The sequence below is a fragment of the Lissotriton vulgaris genome, chromosome 9 (assembly GCF_964263255.1).
Source record: "Lissotriton vulgaris chromosome 9, aLisVul1.2, whole genome shotgun sequence".
Classification (NCBI taxonomy): Eukaryota; Metazoa; Chordata; class Amphibia; order Caudata; family Salamandridae; genus Lissotriton; species Lissotriton vulgaris.
This window is the reverse complement of record NC_141697.1, coordinates 900,752,952-900,778,173: the sequence shown is the minus strand read 5'-3', so window position 1 is coordinate 900,778,173 and position 25,222 is coordinate 900,752,952. Positions and strand designations below refer to the sequence as shown.

The following is a 25,222-nucleotide window of genomic DNA, read 5'->3' as shown; positions in this document are numbered from 1 at the left end:
CTACAGATGGCTTGCCTATTGTAATCCATTGTAACCTTCCCATCCATTAATGAGGCAATGCGGTGTAAAATACTTTATTGGAATTTAATCCTTAGTTTACATCCTGTACTGCTACCTCAGCATGACGCTGAATCGAATATTATTTTTCAATATTTTAAAGTGGTGGTACAAAGATAACTTAACTGATCCAGTGTGCCATGGTGCACACGGCAAATGAAACCGGCTATGGACTTTTTTTTATCCAGCGACTCATAAGTACTGAATACACATTGTCAGTGATTATAAATGAATTTAGTTTCTTTATTGGATTCTTTTTCATACACACTATATTTTCTTATATGTTTATCATGTGAACACCGATAAATACTGAGCACGTCTTTGAAGCATTAAATGTTGCACCAGTGCAAAGTGTGTGGCTCTGCTTCTGTTCTTTCATTCCTGTAGAAATATTCTCAGTGTATACATTTATTGTATTTTAATTTCTGACTGATTTGTTGCTCTACCATACGGAACCTTTGCTCTTAATATATTAATTGTCTCTGTTTCCAGGTGGTGCTTAAAAGGCAGCCCATGTCTCTTTAAACTGTGTGCATCACAAAGCATATTTGTGTACTATTTCCGGCACAGAGTGACTCACAAATGCATCCTGATCTGCAAATATAACTCTCGATTCAGAGATCTAAATTTGGCAAGCATTGGTAAATGCAATAGGTTTTTGCCTATGTGAATATTAATAATTTTTGTTGTAAGTTTTAGCTTGGTGATTAGGTGTAAAACAGATATGGTAAACTAATACTTGAACGGGGGTACCTGAACGACAGGCACTATGTTAGGAAGTGAGCGAAAGGGATAAATTAAGAGAAAATCATTAAAGGAAAGCACAAGAGAATGAGGGTCTGAGGAAGGAAGCAAGAAGATAAGTATGGATTTAAGAAAAAATAGAGGGCCAGTGAGCTAGTAAAAAAAAAATCAAAGATTTATTTTAGTGAAATCTGGGTAGTGAAAATGAAAGTATGTAAACGTGGAGTTTGGGATGAATCAAATAAAGGTTTAGGATGTTCTGGCCTTTTGGACATAATAAATGTTAAGCTATGCAGCACATTATCCTGGGTGCTGTTTCACCAGGGATTGAAGAGCTGGCACTAGCAAACCTGCACATTTTATTTATTTCATTAATTATGTTTTATAAACGTGTAATAGCAATAAAACTTTTAAAGAGAAGAAAATATTATTGCCATCTAAGGCTGCACGCATATGGTTGCCATAAAAAACCCTAAAAATTGACACATTGTCTAAATAAACTAAAAGTAAACAGAGATTTACCTAACAGTCCTGGCAGTGAAGGGGACCAATCTGCAGTGCAAGGACAGTAAAGTGTGTGTGTGTAACCGGTACCGAGGAATAGACCGAACACTGTCAATATACCAGACAAGGTGGCCGGATCAAAACACACTGCCTAGCTGTTAAATGACTTAGTTTGAAGAATTATTTGGAACAGAAATGAACGCAAATCAATACGTTATTCCTAGCCTTTGACTTTGGCTAATTAGTTTTTAATTATTCAACACTTTTATAAAAAGAAGGACATGTAATCAACTCCACAGAGAATACATTTTAGTGGTGTCCTACTAACAATACACATAACAACTAAAGAAATCAAAAATCGATTGTACACATTGCAAAAAGAATATACACAAAAATCACAAATCTTATGAATAACATAAACAACTATAACATGTAGTGATCTAATCGTCTACCTGGTGAAAACAGTTGGAATATAATGAAATCATTCTTGCATGTTTACACAATTCATGAAAAAAGAGAATGCAACTGTTACAAATACAATTACAAATTGATGCAAAGATTCCTATCAATCAAGATTCAAGCTATACTTAATATAGTGGCCGACGCGTTTCAAGTCTCGGTTTTTAGAATTGCCGGACTCTCATCAGGGCTGGATGAGTCTTTAAGAGGTAAGCCAACTGTTTATGAAAAAAAACAAAGAAACTGATTGGAACTACTCTTCCCAGACAGTCTATAACACAAAGCAGTCATTTAAACGTGAAAAAAATGCTTCATACCTGGTCAATGACCAGCGGGAAAATGAGCGTCTTCTGTTAAACGTTTATGCAGTGCTCGCCTGTAATTGACAAGGTGACAGACGCTAAGACGGATTTCAAACAATATAGAAGCCCAACAAAGGTTTAGTAGAAAGGCGGGGTTTACCTAGTGTAGGCTCACACAGGGCATACCATCTCCAATCCTCCGTGCACTAAGGGACAACGTGGCAGATTTTTACATCAACTCTAATGGAAAGGATTAAAAAACAAAGCCTAACGTTAAAAATTTCATACGACTGCTGAGGGGCGCGTGAAGCGCTCAACAGACAAGCACTTACGTGAGCGAATGATGAATTCATGTCACGAGTTAGGTGAGTGCGGGACAGCGCCGATATTAAGGTTCTGAAAAGGGGAAAGGAAACCGAGTTGAAAGAAACAGCTAACCGAGTGAGGACTCGTCAGCGTGTCCATTATTTAATACAAGCGGCGGGGCGCGCTTACCTTCAAGATGTGGTTAAATCTCAGAAATGAGTGTCTCCTACACAGTCAAAGTGGGGACCGACCTCCATGCTGCCGGCTTCGTTACTACTTGGTAACTACGAACTGGAGTCACGTGACGTGGGCGGAGCTAGGTTGCCGGGTCAAGGAGGGGCATTCTGGGATATGTGGTCCATAAGTCCTAGGGACCAGATAAATTATCACTAAATTATTTAACCCATGCTAGAAATACATCGTGATCGGTGGAAGGGGTCCAATCAGTCGATTACGCCCTATTCAGCTCGCTCATGCAATTCAACCCTTTGTTTATACTATCAAACTTCATGATTAAATACGCCTCCTTGCGTAGTAAGGCACTGTCCACGCACACAGATCCATGTTTTGAGTCAATTGTTGCCAGAACAGTCCACTTGAACTGATTCTCATTGTGATTTAGGCTCAGGAAGTGTTCAACCATTGGTGCTGATTGGACCTTTTTCCTGATTCTCGAACGGTGTTGGGTTATTCTGATATTAATTTGTTGACTCGTTTTGCCTATGTACACCCTGTCACATGGGCAAAGCACTGCATAAACCACATTTTTCGTTTTACAATTAGTAAAATTTGTGTGTTTCCATGAGATTCCATTGTGATCAAAGACCTCCCCCTCCAGTGTTGTAGGGCAAGCAACACAATTCCCACAGCGGTGATGACCCACGATGGGTGGCAAGTTCCATTGTGTTGTCAAGTTGCTTCTGGGTTTCGGGATGTAGCTGTCAGCACGTATCAGTTGCTGCCCAATGCTGAGGTTTTTCTTCATAGCGAAGATAGGCTTGGGCATGGGGCAATTAAGGTTCTCCAATAAATGCCAATTCCTAAGGACAATTTGTCGGAACTTGTTAGTGTGGGGACCAAAAGTGGTCACACAGACAAGTTTATTAAGGTCTGACTTACTCTTTTTCTCTAACAGAGACTCTCTCGGTGTAAATCTTGCTCTTTTTGTCGAATGTTTAAGCAGTTTTTTGGGATATCCCCTCCCTTCCATTTCTTTACAGAAAAATTCGGCATGTTTATCAAAGTCCCCAATCTCAGTGCAGTTCCTCCTAATTCTTAGCAGTTGGCCGTAGGGTAAGTTTTGTTTTAAGCACTGGGGGTGCGAGCTATTGAAATGCAAAATAGTGTTTCTGTCTGTCTCCTTTTTGTACAGTGATGTGACAAGTTGTTCCTCTTGGCATCTGATAGAGACATCTAAGAATGTCATTTCATGATTACTTGATTGTAATGAGAATTTGATATCAGTATGACGTGAATTGACCCAGTTATGAAATAGGTCCAACTCGGTCTGGCTCCCCTGCCACAGAAGCCAGACGTCGTCTATGTACCTCAACCACTGTAGTATCTTATCAGAAAAAGGATTATTATTGAAAATGAATTTCTCCTCGTATTGGGCCATATAAAGTACAGCCATTTCCGGCGCATAAGGACAGCCCATGGCTGTCCCTTTGACCTGTACAAAAAACTCATTTTCAAACTTGAAATAGTTCATGGGGAGGGAAATTTCAACCAAAGAGAGTATGAATGATGTGGGCACCCTATGGGGTCTTTCTCCGGAGTCAAGATATACCTCAATCACCTCAAGAGCCTCGTCCTGAGGGATGGACGTCACGTCATTATATACCCAAATCCCTCAGGACGAGGCTCTTGAGGTGATTGAGGTATATCTTGACTCCGGAGAAAGACCCCATAGGGTGCCCACATCATTCATACTCTCTTTGGTTGAAATTTCCCTCCCCATGAACTATTTCAAGTTTGAAAATGAGTTTTTTGTACAGGTCAAAGGGACAGCCATGGGCTGTCCTTATGCGCCGGAAATGGCTGTACTTTATATGGCCCAATACGAGGAGAAATTCATTTTCAATAATAATCCTTTTTCTGATAAGATACTACAGTGGTTGAGGTACATAGACGACGTCTGGCTTCTGTGGCAGGGGAGCCAGACCGAGTTGGACCTATTTCATAACTGGGTCAATTCACGTCATACTGATATCAAATTCTCATTACAATCAAGTAATCATGAAATGACATTCTTAGATGTCTCTATCAGATGCCAAGAGGAACAACTTGTCACATCACTGTACAAAAAGGAGACAGACAGAAACACTATTTTGCATTTCAATAGCTCGCACCCCCAGTGCTTAAAACAAAACTTACCCTACGGCCAACTGCTAAGAATTAGGAGGAACTGCACTGAGATTGGGGACTTTGATAAACATGCCGAATTTTTCTGTAAAGAAATGGAAGGGAGGGGATATCCCAAAAAACTGCTTAAACATTCGACAAAAAGAGCAAGATTTACACCGAGAGAGTCTCTGTTAGAGAAAAAGAGTAAGTCAGACCTTAATAAACTTGTCTGTGTGACCACTTTTGGTCCCCACACTAACAAGTTCCGACAAATTGTCCTTAGGAATTGGCATTTATTGGAGAACCTTAATTGCCCCATGCCCAAGCCTATCTTCGCTATGAAGAAAAACCTCAGCATTGGGCAGCAACTGATACGTGCTGACAGCTACATCCCGAAACCCAGAAGCAACTTGACAACACAATGGAACTTGCCACCCATCGTGGGTCATCACCGCTGTGGGAATTGTGTTGCTTGCCCTACAACACTGGAGGGGGAGGTCTTTGATCACAATGGAATCTCATGGAAACACACAAATTTTACTAATTGTAAAACGAAAAATGTGGTTTATGCAGTGCTTTGCCCATGTGACAGGGTGTACATAGGCAAAACGAGTCAACAAATTAATATCAGAATAACCCAACACCGTTCGAGAATCAGGAAAAAGGTCCAATCAGCACCAATGGTTGAACACTTCCTGAGCCTAAATCACAATGAGAATCAGTTCAAGTGGACTGTTCTGGCAACAATTGACTCAAAACATGGATCTGTGTGCGTGGACAGTGCCTTACTACGCAAGGAGGCGTATTTAATCATGAAGTTTGATAGTATAAACAAAGGGTTGAATTGCATGAGCGAGCTGAATAGGGCGTAATCGACTGATTGGACCCCTTCCACCGATCACGATGTATTTCTAGCATGGGTTAAATAATTTAGTGATAATTTATCTGGTCCCTAGGACTTATGGACCACATATCCCAGAATGCCCCTCCATGACCCGGCAACCTAGCTCCGCCCACGTCACGTGACTCCAGTTCGTAGTTACCAAGTAGTAACGAAGCCGGCAGCATGGAGGTCGGTCCCCACTTTGACTGTGTAGGAGACACTCATTTCTGAGATTTAACCACATCTTGAAGGTAAGCGCGCCCCGCCGCTTGTATTAAATAATGGACACGCTGACGAGTCCTCACTCGGTTAGCTGTTTCTTTCAACTCGGTTTCCTTTCCCCTTTTCAGAACCTTAATATCGGCGCTGTCCCGCACTCACCTAACTCGTGACATGAATTCATCATTCGCTCACGTAAGTGCTTGTCTGTTGAGCGCTTCACGCGCCCCTCAGCAGTCGTATGAAATTTTTAACGTTAGGCTTTGTTTTTTAATCCTTTCCATTAGAGTTGATGTAAAAATCTGCCACGTTGTCCCTTAGTGCACGGAGGATTGGAGATGGTATGCCCTGTGTGAGCCTACACTAGGTAAACCCCGCCTTTCTACTAAACCTTTGTTGGGCTTCTATATTGTTTGAAATCCGTCTTAGCGTCTGTCACCTTGTCAATTACAGGCGAGCACTGCATAAACGTTTAACAGAAGACGCTCATTTTCCCGCTGGTCATTGACCAGGTATGAAGCATTTTTTTCACGTTTAAATGACTGCTTTGTGTTATAGACTGTCTGGGAAGAGTAGTTCCAATCAGTTTCTTTGTTTTTTTCATAAACAGTTGGCTTACCTCTTAAAGACTCATCCAGCCCTGATGAGAGTCCGGCAATTCTAAAAACCGAGACTTGAAACGCGTCGGCCACTATATTAAGTATAGCTTGAATCTTGATTGATAGGAATCTTTGCATCAATTTGTAATTGTATTTGTAACAGTTGCATTCTCTTTTTTCATGAATTGTGTAAACATGCAAGAATGATTTCATTATATTCCAACTGTTTTCACCAGGTAGACGATTAGATCACTACATGTTATAGTTGTTTATGTTATTCATAAGATTTGTGATTTTTGTGTATATTCTTTTTGCAATGTGTACAATCGATTTTTGATTTCTTTAGTTGTTATGTGTATTGTTAGTAGGACACCACTAAAATGTATTCTCTGTGGAGTTGATTACATGTCCTTCTTTTTATAAAAGTGTTGAATAATTAAAAACTAATTAGCCAAAGTCAAAGGCTAGGAATAACGTATTGATTTGCGTTCATTTCTGTTCCAAATAATTCTTCAAACTAAGTGGTTTTGAAGGTACATTCTCTTTGTTTAGCAATAATCGGCCCTACCTTCCTTCCCCAAATCTGCTGGGCCAATCCCCTTCTTTGAATAGCTGTTAAATGAAGCACCGGATACTTGAAGGTGATTCAGATGTGGGTTTAATTGAAATTCAATAAAGTCCGTAACACCCTCAACCAGAGCCTACCAGTCGTGAAGGGGCCAACGTCCAGAGTGACGTTCAGAGAATCTCCACGACTGAAAGGCATGGTTCTGGAACACAATACAAGAAACAAGTCTCGTGATTGCAACCACGAGACACTTAATATATAAATAATAATACAGAAAGGAAATGTACTTAAAGTGAATATAACATCTTTCCCTCTAGAAAGGGTAACAATAATAAGACATTTAGATAAACAGTTCTACTCCAAAACATAGTCTCTCAATCTACAAGACAACTGCTTCAAACGAAAAGCTCTTTTGGTTGCCACTTCAGAAGTCTCTTTAAAAATTGTATTGTGAGGTAATGACTAATTGACAGGGACTGCAGAATGAGAAACTGCAGAAGAAACGGGATTCGCTTCCGAGGGAAGGGGTGAAAGCACAGGAACCACGGATTGGGAAGACGTGGAGGTTTCAAAAACGGGATTAGAAGAGGAGGGTTGTACATAAGTCAAATCAAACCAATCACAGTGCTCAGAATCTGAAGTGGCATGTTCTTTGATGACATGGGCCTGAAGTGGAGAAACCTTAACAAGAACCCGCTTGTTCCACCATCCCTTATCATCAAGGAGAGCTGAAGCTTTGCTGACTTGTGTGACCAAATTTGGAGAAGAAAATTTAGATTTGCCTTTTAAAACTCTTTTGGGATTCTTAATGAGAACCATATCCCCCTTTTGCAAAGGCTGATCAACAGAATGTTTGCCTTCATCAAAACGAGATTTCATGGAAAATTGTTTAGCGTTCACATGTTCCTGAACAGAAAAAGAATTATCAGACGAATTACAATCCTTATGTAACCAACTAGGATTGAGAAACGAATGAACTTTTCTTTTCCTAAGTAAGGTAAAAGGTGAGACACCAGTTGTAGAGTGGGGAGAGGTATTATAAGCCCAGACCTTGTCATGAACAAAAGGCAAGGGATCTAGCCTAGAAGAAATGGCAGTTTCAACACCCTCCTTAATAATCCGATTACACCGCTCGACCAAACCATTGGAAGAGGGTGAATACAAAGCAACTTTGTAGTGAGAGATATCATGACTTTTGAGAAAAGAGCACATTTTTTGAGAGACAAAATGAGTACCGTTATCGGTAACGATGGTTTTAGGAAAGCCTTCAATATCACACACAGATTGTAAAAATTTAACAGCATTGTCAGTAGAAGCAGAGTTGCAAAAGGAGTAATAGAGCCATTTGGTATAGTAATCAGAAATAGGTTGACATTCAGCAATTGCATCAATGGTGGCAACAACACACTCGATATCATCATCAACAGAATCATCAGTCAAAGACATTCTTGAGAGGCAATCTGCCCTGAAAGTCTTGCCCCCAGAGATATGCTTGATAACAAAATGAAATTCATGGAGTTTGGAAAGAAGGCGAACAAGTCTGGCAGAAGCCCTATTTGAAGTACTGTTGGAAAGCATGTGCATAAGGGGTTTGTGATCTGTGTAAATCTCAAAATCACGACCCCAAATGTAAGATTTGAATTTTTGAATAGCCCAAACGCAAGCCAGAGCTTCTCTTTCGATCGTACTGTATCTAGTTTCAGCAGAAAGAAGTGTTCTGGATGCAAAGGCAACCGTATGTTCTTTGCCCTCAACCCATTGTCCCAAAACGGCACCCAAGCCAGTAAGACTGGCATCAACAGTGATAAAACACTTTGAGCCGTCGGAAAAAGGATGCAAAGCAGGTGAGTCTTCAATGATCTTCTTAACCTGGTCAAAAACTTTCTGCAAGTCGTCAGACCAAACTAATTTCACTCCCTTCCTTAAGAGTGCTCTCAAAGGTTCAACAATCTGTGCGTAACCATGCACAAACCTGGCGTAGTATTCTGATAAACCCAGAAAGGAGCGAAGAGCATCTCTATCCTTAGGAGGTTTGGCATCTCTGATAGCTTTAATTAAGGAGAATTTGGGTTTAATGCCATTGGGAGAAAGGGAATGACCCAAGTAATCTAATTCTTGAACTCCAAACTTACATTTGTCGTATCTAACAGTCATACCAGCTTTTTCCAACACTTGTAAGACAGTGTTAAGAGTGTGATTATGCTGAGAAGTGTCGTTAGCGTAGATCAAAATATCGTCCCGATACGCTTGCACGCCAGGAATGTCTTGAAGCAAGTTGTCCATCAGTTTTTGAAAAATGCTGGCTGCCGAGGCCAAGCCAAAAGGGAGCCTAAGATACTTGAAAGCACCAAAGGGAGTGATAAAGGTTGTTAATTCTTGAGACTTAAGGGACAAGGGAATTTGGTGGTAAGCAGACCTAAGGTCCAGGAGAGAGAAAAATTTAGCCCCACCCAAGTTAGCCAATAAGTCATGAATTTTGGGAAGTGGATGACAATCCACGATGATATTGTTATTCAGTGAGCGTAAATCAGCACACAATCTCACCTCGCCAGTTTTTTTACGAACTAAAACTATTGGGGAAACCCATTCTGACGAGCCACAGGGAGCAATGATTCCTTCATCACATAAATTTTTCAAAACATCTTTTAGTTCATCTCTTGCACTCAAAGGAAGAGAACGAACTTTGTGAATAACGGGTTGAGCATTGGGTTTAAGTCTAATCTCATGCTTAAAACCAAGAACTGTACCAACCTTATTTTTAAATAAGTTTGGAAAAGAACTTAGTAAATTGTCCATTTTGACTATGGGAAAGGAAAGATCTGAAATATGAAAGTTCCCAGAATCATGACTAGTGTAGTAGTCATGAGGGATATCACCTAAAGCAATAGGTTGATCAGAGCCAGGTTTGAGAATCAAACCCATTCTGGCTAAGTCAAACCAACCTACGACATCTCTGCCCTTAAGAGCAACGTAGACTTTGGTGAAGGTGTATCTGCCAAGACAAGCAATGTTTGAATAGAAGAAACCCAGCATATCGATGTCCTTCTCGCCGAAGGCTTTTGGATTGACATCTGATTTGGAAAGAACAACTTTTTGACCCCAATTAGCATAAAACGTGAGATCTGATAAAATGGTAATGGGAGAACCAGAATCAGTTTTGACTTAGATTGAAACTGTACCAATCAACAATTCACACAAGGGACTCTTCATGTTAGAAAATTCAAGAGAATCACATTCAATAGACAACATGACATCATTGAGTCTGGTGGAGCAAGACTCTAAATTCTCTTGAAATTCAATATTATTGACTCTTGTAAATTTTTTGCGACCCCTGCACACAGATGGAAAATGACCAATTTTCTTGCAAGAAGAACATTTTTTTCCAGATGCAGGACAAGAGAGAGAATTGCCAAGATGATTTCTTGACCCACATCTATAGCAAATGTGGGGCTTCCTGTTTTGTTGTCTTGAAGAATTGTTAACAAGGTCAATAGAAGTGAAATTAGAAGCTTGATCAACCAAATGAACACAAGGTTGAGAGATGCTTTCTTGTAAAATTTTAGAGGAATAAGTTGCTCGCTCAATATCAATTGTTTCTGTTAAAGAAGGATTTTTACAGCTCAACAAACGTTCCTGGATTTTTTTAGAAAAACAAGCAAAAACAAACTGGTCTCTGATAGAAGCATCTGTATTAGCGCCAAAGTCACAGTTGGATGCCAGAATTCTGAGTTGAGCAATATAGTCTTCAACGCTCTCATCAATACTTTGTTTGCGCTTGAAAAAATTATGACGTTCCAGAACGATACTAGGTTCATCGTCATATTGTTTATTGAGACGAGCGATGGCTTCTTGATAGACGTTCCAATTGTCACCAGATTCACCAGAAGGAGAAGAAATATGAGGAAGGTTTTCAAAAACTTGTTGAGCAGCAACTCCTAGGCAACCATAAAGAATAGCGACCTTGCGAGGAGGATCATATTTAGTAGCGTCAATAGCTACCAAATAGTTCTCAAAACCTTTGAGCCAGTTGAGCCACATGAGAGGAGGTTTTCCCGGAGTCTGTAAAAATGGAGCTGGTGTTTGGAACTGTTGAGAAGAAGCCATGGTGAAAACAAGTTTCTTTGTTTAGGGTTGTAATTGAATAAAAGAAGAGGCTTTGCATAGAAGAACGCTTGTGCGTAATGTAAGTCAATGAGGTAGGCAAAAGGATGCTCAAGACTGAAGAAAAAGGCTTGGATTTATAAATGCTTGGTGAATTGTACATAACAATGGTAGACAATAAAGCGTGTCTGTCGCTGAGGAACAATTGTGCCTTTATAAATGCTTGTTAGTTAATGTAGAAGTTCATGGTAGGCAATAAAGCGTGCCTATCGCTGAAGAAAAACGTTGTAAGTATAAATGCATAATAATGCTGTGAAATGAACAAGGTAGGCAGTGAAGCGTGCCTATCGTTGAAAGAAGCCTTGTTTTGAAAATGGTAAAGTGACAGGCAGTAAAGCGTGCCTATCGCTGAAAATTGTGAAAAGGACTTGGAAATGGCCGAGGACGCTGTTGTCAAGGTTACAGTTGACTGTGAGTTTCGAAAGGCGGTGGGCTTGTATTTACGTATTGTTACGTGGCGCGCATGGTGTAGCGCGTGTTGAAAGGCGTTGGTGACTGCGCGAGATGCAGCGCGAGACAGAGGGCGTTGGTGAATGCGCGTGGAAGCGCGAGCCTGAAAGTCAGTGAATGCGTGGAGAACAGCCACAAAATCCGCCAAGATTGTAAATAAATCGAAAATACGACCTGGTTTCAAAGGTGGAGGGACTGGAGGCAGGACAAGTTGGCGAGAAGAGCAGAAGAGTCTCGGTGAGTCTGTCTGATTCCCGAAGAGGTTGTCCTTCTGGCGGTGGGTGCGGAGAAGATCCCGATCGTCGCCAATATGTTAAATGAAGCACCGGATACATGAAGGTGATTTAGATGTGGGTTTAATTGTAATTCAATAAAGTCCGTAACACCCACAACCAGAGCCTACCAGTCGTGAAGGGGCCAACGTCCAGAGTGACGTTCAGAGAATCTCCACGACTGAAATGCATGGTTCTGGAACACAATACAAGAAACAAGTCTCGTGATTGCAACCACGAGACACTTAATATATAAATAATAATACAGAAAGGAAATGTACTTAAAGTGAATATAACACTAGCCCATCTGTACCTAAAACCGTGTGTTTGCCAGCCTGCAGGGACCACAGTGTGTGCAGGTATGCCGCAGGGCAGTTAGTGAATTCAAAGTGGAACTGCAAAGGGAGAGGGTCAGTGTGAGCACAAAGTAGTAGTTAGAGATTTAAGGGTACAGGCCGACGATGCCTTTGAAGTTGTGAGTGAGGGTACGAGACCTCTTTTGAAGGACAGTTAAGGTTATTTTGCGGCATGCATATATTTGCCAAATAAAACGAACAATTGACACACCACATACATTAAATGAAAGCAGAGATTGGCCTAGCAGCCCTGGCACTGAAGTGGACTACATTGCAGTACAAGGACAGTAAAGTGTGTGTGTATGTGTGTAATAGGTACCGAGGACAAACCGAACACTGTTAAGAGACCAGAAAAGGTGGTAGGATCAAAACACACTGCCTAGCCTGTCTGTACCTAGAAGCTTGCCCATGCCAGAGTACAAAAGGATTTCTGCATTATAAGAGTCCAGGCCATATGAAAGGCGCAAATGATAAGTGACTTTCCTTTAGGTGCAGCAACGACATTATCATCCTCCGGGTGGGGGACAAGGATATAGCTACATAAATGTTAATAAACGACAACCACTTTAAATAGATGCCTTTCAATGATTTCGTTATTTAGTCTGTTGTACTAAGGTGAAACGCACCAGCGTGTCACTGAAATGTAGATGTCTTTATTGTGAAGTGATTTTATCATATTTTTATAGTACATTTGCCGCATGATTACATCATTTACGTGTCCGGACCCAAGCCAGAGCATGGCTTGGCTTGGCTTGTCTACCATGCTAATTTCTTCAGTTGCCCACCTCTACAGTAGAAGAAGCCGGCCTACCCAGCAGGAGAGAGCTGTGGAAGGCCTGCTTCCCTGCCCCTCCAGGGGCAGTGGTAGAAATGACCCTGCCACCCCATTGCTTCCATGGCAGGCAGTGGATAGGCAGGAGCAGAAGGGGACCGGAACAAGCCTACTTGGACTATTGGTGGGCAGGTGGGCAGTCACTGGGCAGCAGAGGACGAATAAATGGACAGTCAGGGGACAGGCAGAGGAGGAGGCTGAGGCAACCAGATGCCAGGCAGGGTACGAGCCATGGGGGGTGAAGAACAGTCAAAGGAGGCAAAGGAGTTAGGGGCAGCCAGAGGCTGGATAGACAGAGCACCCACAAGGAGCAGGGCTGGGGCATGGCAGGCCGCGCAGTCAGAGCAGGAACGGACAAAGTGTTACCCAGGGGGCGGGGCAGTAAGAGACCAGGCTAGGAGAGAAACAACATGGTCATCAGAAAGCTGTCGGGGAATGTGCTAGGGGCAGGGTAGACGGGAAGTAGGAGACTTGGAGGAGTATAGAATGGCCAAGGGGCGGTAGGCAACAGGCATGATCAGAAGCGGCAGACTGAGGTCATCAATGGGAGCAGGCATAGACGGAAAGGACAGTCAGAGCATGAAGGGAACAGACATTGACAGAAAGGGCAGTCCGAAGGCATGAAGGAAGCAAGCATGGAGAGAGAGGACAGTCAATAGGCACGTAGGGAACCGGAATGGACAGAAGGGTCAGTCAGAATGCATGGAGCGAGCAGACATGGCAGAAGGGGCAGTCTGACGGCATGAAGGGAACAAGTATGATCTGAAAGGGCAAGGCCATTCACAAGACAAGCGAGATGATGTTAGAGGCGTTTCAGGCTGCAACGCAGGGAGCCCCGGGTACAGCTCCCCGGAGAAAGGAGCGAACTGTGGTCGCCCAGTTACCTGGCAGACCGCCGCTTGTCTTCTATGGTAATACTGGACCCACCTGTCTATGCTCGCCAAGGCCTCACGCTCCGCGGCAGTAAGGCTGGGAAATCCTCCTCCTCAGGCTCCCTGTCTTTTCCCGCCACACAGTAGCTGGTGCCATAACAACATGCTTTGTACCAGGAACAGATTCAGCCCATTTGCGATTCAGAGCCAGCACATAGACTCCAACGTAGGAGTTGATTGCCTCCTAGCAGCCAAATGAGAGAGGAGCCTCCCTGTTCCTAAAGTCCCTTGTTAGGAGACAGAGACAATATCAAACCACGTCACCAAGGAATGCCCTGAAGTCATGCACAGTAAAGAGTTAAATCGTCTTACTGGCTAGTCACATTTATGCTACCTCCCTTTGTTTTTACAAAACTCTGAGTGAAATAGAAACGTTGCATAGTCCTCGACATACATTAGGAACAGTGGTTAAAACCATGCTGCCATGATAAGTAAACCATGCAGACAAGCACAGCGCAAATGCTATCCAAGCAAAACATAATAAAATAATGGTTCCACAACAGCGGATTAAAGCAGTACTTGGGCCATGGGACACTGATAAGAGAAGCACACGAGGAACAAAAAATAGTATGCTACAGCAAATAGAAACAGAGGGAAAGTAAGTGGCAAACACACCAACCAGTGAAAAGTGAAGGTGGGATGTAAGACCCTTTTAAGAGTTATATTAAATACAATCTGATACCCCCGTTAGGTGCTATATAAAATATTGGGGGGAGGGGGACAACATTTCCCGGAGGAAACTTAAAGGGCATCATGGTTCTGATCTTAAACCTAAAAGTTGGTAAAGTCTAATAATTATGGTTATCTATAAACCATAATGCTCCTAGTACTCTGTATACAAATTCACACTTGAGAGCAGACATCACCCAAAATAAAAAGATCAAATATAACATAATTATTATTGATGTGGCATAAGATAGCACATATGTGCCTTAACCTCATATAACACCTTTTGAGAAAAGATTATCAATTTCTAGAAGCTTCTCTTGGATATGCAATCATTTTTTTCTCGAAATTTATCATTCCTTAGATCCTGTCGGGGCTACCATTTTACCTTCAACTTTTATCTCCAAGCTGTCTCTGGGAAAATGTCTCTTGGTTTCTTGTTTAACAGTTGCCTTTTATTTGCTACCAGGTAATGGTGCAATTTAATGTTTAGAGCAGGGAACTAGTGGGCAGACTTTGTAGGCATGTTTGTGTAGATAGCTTTAACTGGCACATTCTAGTGGCTTTTAGGTTTTGAATTGTAACCATAATGTTTTCTATTTTTTCGGTGAAGGTCTTTTTTGTGTGAATTGGTATGTTTTTAATGGACAGTCATAATGTTGGTTTAACAAAGTAGTTTTCACTGCATATATGTGTATGCATGTTCACTGCATCCTTAGTACAACACATGCAAACCCTAAGTGAAAAAAACGTGTTTAGGGGTGTAATTGGGGCAGTGGTGACTAACTGTCCATTTAAATTGATGTTCTTATTTAATTTGGTTCTCTTTTAATATTCCTAATGTATGTTTTGCCATTTTACATGCATGTTTATCTACATGTGTATTAACAGCAGAAATGCCCTTTGTGTTGATGTTCGATTGTGTGAAGTTCTGTGAAACACACTTGAGATTTGGCCGATTAAAACGATATGAGAAGAAACACAGCTGCTAAGTGATTGTTAGCACAAATATTCACACTGTATCTCATCCTGTCTGAGGGCTATTTTAGAGTGTGTTGAGTGACGGAGCTGCTGTGGGATCTTCTAGGTATGTAAGGATTAGGGATTAGACCCTCCTAGTTGTACCTGCAACCAGGAAAATTGTTGTTTAGTTACCAAATATTGGTAAGCTCTTTGTGCTTTGTCTATCCCCAGAGTGGGGTAAGTTGTTGGCCATTCCTATACAGCTTTCTCTCTTTTAAAGTATCTACTGTCTCTTGTCTCTGCCCCAGAGCTAGCACAGTTGTCTTCTCCAGTACTAACAACGCTTCTCGTTCTGGAATAGATGGGAGGGTTTGCAGTCTGTTTTGCAAGTCTGAGATGCGATAATCCCTGGGTATCTCATATCAGACTAATCACTTTTGGATTTAGTAAGGACCTTGGCTTTGCAAATAAAAGGCATGTGTCCTTAAAGTCTCATTTAATTCCGTAATTAGAGAATTGCCCCATGGATTAGATAATTTACCTGTATGCTTAATTCAGCTTCAGGGGAATTGCAAGGCAGACTGAATATTGCTGATGTGCAATAACACCAGATGGTCACATCTGTACTGCGGTATTCCCCATAGAACCATTTCTTCCATCCACCTCACACCACAATGATACAGATGCTGAGTTACAGTCAGTCTCTGTGGAAATTAGTAAATATTTAAGCCCTTTATATTTTGGTCTGTGATATGACATTTTAACCTATCAGCCCAAGCCTGCACCTCATTGCTGATGAGGTCATGAAACTCACCCAGTACCATTTTTGTTTTCTTTGTTGGCTGCTCCAGGTTCACTTCTCTGCCCAAGAAAGCACAATTAAAGAGCCCGAGAACAAGTGCACAAAGGAGGCCTAGTGGGGCATCAAGTACATGAGGGAGATGGGAGTAGTTAGTAAACTAGAGCTTTGGAGGATTAATTTGAAGTAATAGGGTAGGTAGTATTTGAGGGAATCTGAAGGAAGTAGTACATGATGGGGCTCGTTGACCAGTATATGAGAAAAGGGTGGAAGACATGCATGAAAGTCTTGGGACAGAAATACACAAGCAAATCTGTAGAAGAGTAAAACAGTGATGCTGGGGTGAATTACACGAAGGACTCCTGATGAAAATGTTCCTGACTGAGCTAATGAAAGCCAGTCAGTTAGACCCTGAGGTAGTGAATCAAACACCCCTTTTGGATGGAGTATGGAGGCCCAAGTTCCCAGGAGAATGGGAGTGGCTGGGAAGCCCACAAGAATGTCTAGAGGAGAAAATGTGTGAAATGTTGGGAGAGGAAGATCTTTGGAGGAGGAAGAACATGATGGGAGCCTTGAGATGGGAGTACATGAGGTAACATTGGAGATTTAGCACAAGAGCAGGTCTTGTAGATGGGGTGAGTAAAGGATTATGTGGCAGACCCTGCAGGAGCAGCACACGTAAACCCTAGGAGTCCTCGGTATGAGCTCCGCTTGCCTAGAGTATAATATTGATCAGAGAAGAATATACTTTAAGGATCTGAGGTGTGTAGTACATGAAGAACTCACAGCTGAAATGCTTGCCGTCTGGAAAATAAACTGTGTGGCTAAAAGATCCTTATGGTGGAATTACATTTACATACATTGATGCAAATAATTAGCTGGTCATCTACAGGTATTCGTATCATAAGAAACACTGTTGTGTAGTTCCCACTAATCCGTAGGATCGGCACGTTTGTGGACAACAAACTTTGTGTGAGGTGCCCAGACTGATTCCAGGCACCCCACAGGATATGATGGGCGATAGACCAGCTAGCTCACAGTGCCGCCATAAGACTCCCTAACCTTACCAGGGATGAATAGTTTCTTCCAACCACTGAACATGACAACCCTGACCCTTCAGGGATCATGGTAACCAATCAGAACTTGTTGCTCAGTCACTCGTGTTCTTTTGTTCTCAGAGACGTATACAGAGAATACATACTGGGACTTTTTCAATATATTTATTGGACCAACGTTATTCTTGTATAAAGTACATGTACTGCAATAATCAGTAGACTGCAGCAGATGAAAGTAATTACAAGCACCAAAAAAGTAAACCGTAGATACAGTTCTACCATTGCGCTAAAACAGTGTATATATGCAGGCATATAATACAAGATAGTAATCAGGTGTACTCCTGCTATGCAAACCCTACTCTGTGTTTACCTAGAGTGTGTAGGTGTGAAGCTAAGAATCCCCCCAAGGGACGATCCGACCCCATCACCTGATAGGAGAGAATGCAGGACCCCGTCCAACTCACGAACTGGACACCCCTCACGGAGATGTCGGACCCCTGCATGGTGAAGTCTCAGCATGCAGGGACTCTTGATGTCTGCTGAAGTGCCTCCTCTACTAATCCTATGAGATGCTGATTTATTGGAATAAAAAGCATTCTTGCAATGTACGTGTAGATTAGCAATGTTATGGACATGTAGATAGCCCTGTCGCCTGTGGATGAAGATAGAACTGCATTTGTATATTCGTGTGTAAGGGCCTTGTACTTGGTGTTCGAGGCATCGTGATAATGTTATGCGAAGCCAAATATGTAAACAGAAGTAGTTTCTGAGAAACTAATCCAGCACTGTCACATATGTGAATATGAGAAAAAGGTCACAGCAGAAATGTTATCTTGAAAAGAGGACACTGTAAACAATTAGCAGCTTCGCTACATGGGCCTAACCAGGGCATATAAGAATACTTCTTTGAAATGTGTTAAGCTAAACTTGTTCTCTGTAGGTTAGCTGGCACCTTCAATGTTATAGTGTTGTTAGGAAATATAGTAATTAGAGAGGTACACCTAATAAAGCCACAACTTGATTGGGATCTAGGTGTCTGTGGCAATTACTGATAAAGTTAATGAGGGCAGAGTCCCTCCCTGTACTATAAAAGTACATCCCACACAAATTTGAAGATGACCCCACATTCCAACTTAAAAGTAACAGATAACTTAACGTATCCAAGGCAGATTTTATGCAAATTTACATAACATTAGTCTGGATCCTCAACACTCCGATTTCTGCCCTATGTTCCACTGATGTGACGAAGCATTGTTGGCTGGTGAGATGCACACTTATGCATTTAGATTTTTTTTGTTTTTTTACTAAAAAGCTAAATATCACTCGGACCAAAGCACTTAAACAAAATAGGAACATTTTACAAAACATTTCTGAACACACTCAAATGCTGTCCTTGATACCTTTGATCATTCCTTAGGTCTGCTCATTCACATGGGGTCTGTGGTTGAATGTGTCACCTGCTACTGAGAAGTCAAGGAAGAACAGAGTTGTTTGCTGATCTTTGTCAAGGGTGATGAGCAGTTCTCTGATGTTTTGTCATTAGCAATCTGTGCCTCTGGAATATCCGGTTTCAGGATGAGGTTGTTCCTTGTACTCTTGCAGTTGGCTGGTGACTACTTTTTCCAAAGATTTCCCCGAGTATGGGAACTTTAAGTTTGTATCGGAGTTAGATGGCACATTATGTATTCTGAACTTCTCCAAAACCTATACAGACTCTGGTGCTAAGGATTAGAGAGCTAATTAAGGTTAGAGCCGAGTCTTAAGATTCTTCTTGAAGAATTGTATGAATGATACTCTAAGTGCTCAAAGGTAGGAAATTGCAAAGTTTGGGAGCTGGGTATTGAGAAAACATTGTCCCAAAGAGAAGGATTTGGGAAAGATAGGGACCTTGAAAGGAAGTAGAGCTAGCTGTAGATTGCTAGCAAGGGGGAGGTGGGTTGGGTATCTTTTGATTTTCCTTCTTTTTTATTTTTGTGGGGGAGGAAATTCAGGTGCTAGGCCAACCAGTCAATTGTGTGCCACGCATAGGACTTTTTAAATGAACGTTTATTAATCAGGAACAAATGTAACTGGGTTTGACAAGGTTTCGCTCTTGTAAAACGAGGCGGTCAAAGATGACCGTACTAGTTGCTTGATTTATAATAGATTGGATGTGTTTTATTATTTCTTTGTTTACCCCTACTTATGGTACATTACAGTAGTCAAGCCTGGACCTTATCACAGGTGAAATGGCTGCTCTTTTCCCTTCAATGGTTAAAAACGGGAGTATTGATTTCGGTGTTAGTAAATGAAGTATGAACCTGGGTACTAGTGTTGAGAAGAAAATACATTTTTACTCCCAGGCTTCAATGAACACTGTTGCTAGGAAGAGGGAAGTGTCAAATGTCCGAATTAAATTGACTACAATTGGTTGTATGAGGCAGAGAGGGTCCCTCCAACAAATACAACCTTGTGTTTTTTCATGTTTATTTTAAGTCTTTTTTGTCTATTCAGTACTTAGTTTACTTTACAGGGTTATGTTTGACTGGGTGTCAAATGATCATCTTAGTGGGGTCTGCATCTGGAATCATGATCATGATGGCTAATAGTTGTCCATAAGTAATAAATAAGTGTGTGTCGAAGACTGAGCCTTTGATAACCACCATGGTAGTATTAGCAAAGAGGATGTATATGGGCATTGGGAAGTTCTTTTGATTGTCTGCCTTTTTGATCACATGTTCTATGAAGTTGTACATTGTACCATTTAAAAGGGAAGCATCAGTTCTGCTTGTAAAGTTGGCCGCAGGGGTATTGGAGAACTTTCTTCCTAAGTACAGCTGAGCAAGGTTCCACTGGGAAGTTGGCCAGCTGTGCACCTTTCTCCTCCCAACAAGTAGGCGAATGAGGATTGCACTGTTTATCCTGATGATGGAAAGGTTCAAACTCAACGGAAAGCTTTTCCAGACTTGCCTGATGCCTTCAAAAATCTTCTTGTGGTGAGAAATGTGCTGGACGATTATTTATTCACCAGAAATATTGTTACCTGTGCAAAGTAACGTTCACTTTACAGAAAGTAGAGATCTTCGTTTTGAAGACATCCGGTGTACCTTTGCAGTGTTCCTGAAAAGTGTTTGGTACATTTTCCAGGTTTGGACATTTAAAATTGTTAAAGATCTCCATTGGTAGGTTCAGAGCCTCCTTGATGCATTTGTTGAGGTGGACCGTTAGTGCATGTTTTATTATCTTATGTACACTTGGTATTACACATGAATTTGTCAAATGTAAAACACAGTATGTTTGGTATTGAATGGAGGCTAGCTTTACCTTGCTAACTTTGTCACACCTGTACTTGAGTAGTAATTGTGCATGGTTCTTACAACTTTAAATTTCAACCCTCCGTTTAACAGAGGTTAATGGAGCGATTTGAACGCTCTTTGCAAGATCATGCTTTTTTAGGTTCATGCACATTCTTTCGTCTTGGTTTTTTGTGTTTTGTTGTTTACTGGTGAGTTCTGGTGTAGAAAAAGTTACGGTGGTGCAGCTGTGCTGTTACCACACCTCTTGTCGTTTTCACTCTGGAAAATCGATGTACTACTCAAAACCTTACCCAGTACATGGAGAGCTATTGGTTGATTCATCTTCTAACGTCATTAAATCCCGATCCACACAACTTCTAAAATAAATAAGTGAAAAGGGTGCAGTGCAAAAGCACGTATAGGAGAGAATTATCTCAAGCTGAGACAAGGCTATCAAACTGTAACATTTGGAGGTGCTTTGAATACTAATCGTAAATTCTACTGGGTAAATCTGCGTTCTGGAACCTTCAGCTACACTGTGAAATAGTTAAAAAAAAAAGTAGATATGCCCTTTTGTAGTTCTGCTCACTTAAAAATAACATGGACACTTCTGTAGGGTTTCTGTGTTCAGGAACCTCCTTTAATACTCCATAGGTAAAGAGTACAGAGAAGTGCTGAACATTTGGTCATCTTGCAAAGACTGGGAGGACAAGCCAGACGACTTCAGGGAACAAACACTAGCACTGCGTTCCATTTGAAGATAATGTATAATCCAAGTGATAAACTTTCAAGTTCAGTATACAGGGGGTGAGATAAACCTCTCAAGATGCCCATTCTTTGTTTATTTATAACTGCCTAACTGGTGTTTTTCATAGGTGCAAATAGTGGGAGCTGGGAGATTTGATAGCAGGGGTAGAACAGTATTTGCCGGATGCACATTATCGTATGTTCAGCAGCCAAACATCTGTGCCACAAACGGCACAGACTTATGCAGTGTTCCCCACTGAAGAAAAATCTGGTTGACTGAAATACCAGCTATAAATACAGTGTCAGAAAATTAAAATAAAACTCTGAACTGAAGCACTTTCCAGAGATCTTTATTATTTCAGTCGTGAAATCTCTTAATATGAGTTGCTGTACATATTACAGCGTTGTTTGCTCTGATTAAAACCAAATTATGCAACCCGAAGGCGAATGGGACAACATTATTTGGGACATTGTATACTTTTTAAAATTATACTTGTTTGCAATTTGAAACAAAAGTGTAAGAAAGATGATTTTTTTAGGGGTGATGGGCGAAGGTAGGGTTAGAACCCAGATCTCCAAGGTCTGGAATTAAGCGGCTATTTATTGACTTAATTCGTGAAATGTTTTGTAAAATGTGGAATTGTAATGGATGCTAATTAGTAGCGCTGTAGAGGACTGAACAATGGTTTTCATGTAATCCTTATTTCTTCCACAGTAAAAATCACTTCATGTTTACCGAGTTGCATACTTCTTGAGCGGACGTTTCGCATTCTTTAGGGTGCTGCTGTCAATTGAGGAAAGGGGTCAGTCCTGTGAGTTTACAGGGAGAGCGGGAAATCCTTTTTGTATACGTTTTCAGTTTTTTCTTGAATGGACCCAAAATATTGTTGCTGAGATCTGGATTTAACGCCTTCCAAAGTTGAGCTCCCAGTAGCTAAATCAACCGCCTGCCATATTTTTTCTTGTTTTACCTAGTTTGTGCAGTCAGGTTTGCCTTGCTTGATCTTGGGTTTTGGTGGTGCATGCATGGTGGGAAACAGTTTGAATCTATATGGTACCAAAATACTTTTGTGCTTTAGAAAATAGTGCTGAGAAGTTTAATTTTTTTGTCAATTTATGCCAGTAATTAACTTTGAGGCCTGTGAGATATTCGATTTCTTAAAGTAGGGGCAGAATCTGGCTGCTTGATGTTGTTGTCTAATTTTGCAATCTTTCTTCCATTCTCTAGCATAGATATTGCAGCAGTTGTAAAGTATTGATAGCACAAAGGCCCTGGATAGGTAAGTGTGGGAGGAACCTCGAACAGTGGCAGGCTCCTTAGCAATAACAGCAAGATATAAATGTTGGTATTTTTTTACCACTATGATGATTTAATGACCAGAAGTGACGTCCTTGACAAACCATTATCGTACAGACTTTACTACATGTTTTGGGATTGGAATGTCTCAACACTATAGGACAGAGGAAAAGCAGGCTGTTTGGTCTTCCACTTTCAGGGTTTGGGTGTCACATACTTTCATTTTATGATGATCCACACCCCCATCTGCATTTAGTTCGATAAGGATCTGGATTTCTGATTATCCTGCTTCAAGGAAGCTCTTCTGTGATCTTCACAATTTCAGCTCATGTTCTAGAACCTTATTTTGTGGAAAATAGTATTTGGTTCTAGGAGTTCTCGCAGCTGAGTGAAGCCTACCCAGCTTAATTTAACTGCTGAAGGGTAGGTTTGGGATTGGTCTGAAGTGTTCAATCAATCAGGGGTTTATATAGCGTGCTACTCACCCATGAGGGTCTCCAGGCACGGGGGCCGCTCAGGGTCAGTCGAAGAGCCAGGTCTTGAGGTCCTTCCTGAACGTGTGCGGGGTGAGCGAGCATCTTATGTTCACAGGGAGCTCGTTCCAGGCTTTTGCTGCGATGTAAGAGAAAGGTCTCCCGCCGGTTCTCTTTCTGTGGATGCGGGGAACCACAACAAGGGCGAGGTGGGTGGAGCGGAGGTTCCTCTTGGGTAGGTTGAAGGATAGTCTCTTGTTGAGGTAATCTGGTCCGATGTGGTTGAGGGATTTGTAGGCGTGGGTGAGGAGTTTGAAGTTGACCCTCTTTTCGACGCGGAGCCAGTGACGGCCTGTTGGGTCATGTGCTCATGGCGCAGCTTCCCTAGGACGAGTCTGGCTGCGGAATTCTGGATGGTTTGTAGTTTGTATAGAAGAGTTTTGTTGATTGCGACGTAGAGGGCGTTGCCGTAGTCCAGTCTGCTGGCTATGAGTGTGTGGGTAACAGTCCTTCTGCAGTCTGGGGGGGGGATCCATTTGAAGGTTTTACGGAGGATTGAAAGGCAGTTGAAGCTGGTGGAGGCGACAGTGTTGATCTGGCGGTTCATGGAGAGGGAGGAGCCAAGGATGGTGCAGAGGTTCCGAGCCTGGTCTGTAGGGGTGGGTGGGCTCCCGAAGGCGGGGGTCCACCAGGTGTTGTCCCAGGCGGTGGTGCAGGGCACGAGATTGAGGATCTCTGTTTTCTCGGAGTTTAGCTGCAGGCAGCTGTCCTTCATCTAGGCGGCCACGTTCTTCATTCCTTCCTGGAAGCAGAGTCTGGTGTCTTCGGGATTGTTCGTGAGTGAGAGGATGAGTTGGGTGGCTTAGGATACGATGTTAAGCCCATGCTGTCTGAAGATGGCGGCAAGGGGTGCCATGTAGATGTTGAAGAGCGTAGGGCTGAGCGATGATCCATGGGGTACTCCGCAGCTGATTTCCGTGGGTTTGGAGAGGAAGGGAGAGAGTCTGATCCTCTGTGTCCTGTCGGAGAGGACGAATCGGATCCAGTTGAGGGCAGCTCATTGTATTCCCGTGTCGTGAAGTCTAGCAGCGAGTGTGCAACGTGAGACGGTGTCAATCGAAGGTTACAACTTATCAGCATCGTTTAACTTTTGTCTTGAGGATCATATCTTTGAAAAAAAGACATCAAGTTCTCGTACTGTTGGTCCAAAGTTACTGGGACGTATTTTAAATCCACCCGCTCAGTTAAGTCTCTAAATATTTTTGGATAAACTTCCTGGTCTGGTTTATTCCTTGATTGATTTGGTAATGCTGTTTCTTTACTTTCTTTATTTTTGTACGCTAATCCCTTGTGTGGTTGCAGATTTGGATTTCCTTCACCATTGTTCCATTTACCAGCCTACTTTTTGTTCAGGTTAGCTAGATCTGGATTGAACCATTTGACTGTCTTCTGAGTTGCATAAAAGCCTGTGTCAAGTGTTCTAAGCAAGGATAGGCTCATCTGCAGATTTAATTTTGTACAAAAGATCTTCTGGTACATCAAATTCATTATGTAGGATTCCCACAGCCAGCAAAAGCATTCTGAGCAGTCTCCTTACTATATTGTGTACTTAACCCTGAGAGCCTGGCTGAGAAGTGATAATTGGTCAAGTGACATTGGGACTCCAACCTGAACAGAAAGTTTGATCTTATTTTCCTATCAATTCTTTTCATAACAAAGTACTGATCAGAAAGGGAAAGTCAAATACTCTTCTCCTTAATTATATTCGTACATCATCATAAAAAATCCTAATATTCTGCCATACATTTTTTTGGGGGTGCAGTTTGTGAATTGTAGGGCACGTGTGGTAAATTTTTTTTTGAGATCGTAAGGTTCTCCAAAAATATCTTTTTTCAGTGACTATTGCCTACAATTCAAGAAATGTCAATTGCAAGGGCGTAAATAAACTGGTTTAGGA

At 41.7% G+C, this 25,222-nt stretch overlaps 1 protein-coding gene across 5 annotated transcripts in view; it reads left to right on the top strand.

Moving 5' to 3' along the window:
* The window catches only part of BICRA (BRD4 interacting chromatin remodeling complex associated protein), a 593,087-nt gene that overhangs the window by 324,213 nt on the left and 243,652 nt on the right, over positions 1-25,222 (top strand). The window lies entirely within an intron of this gene.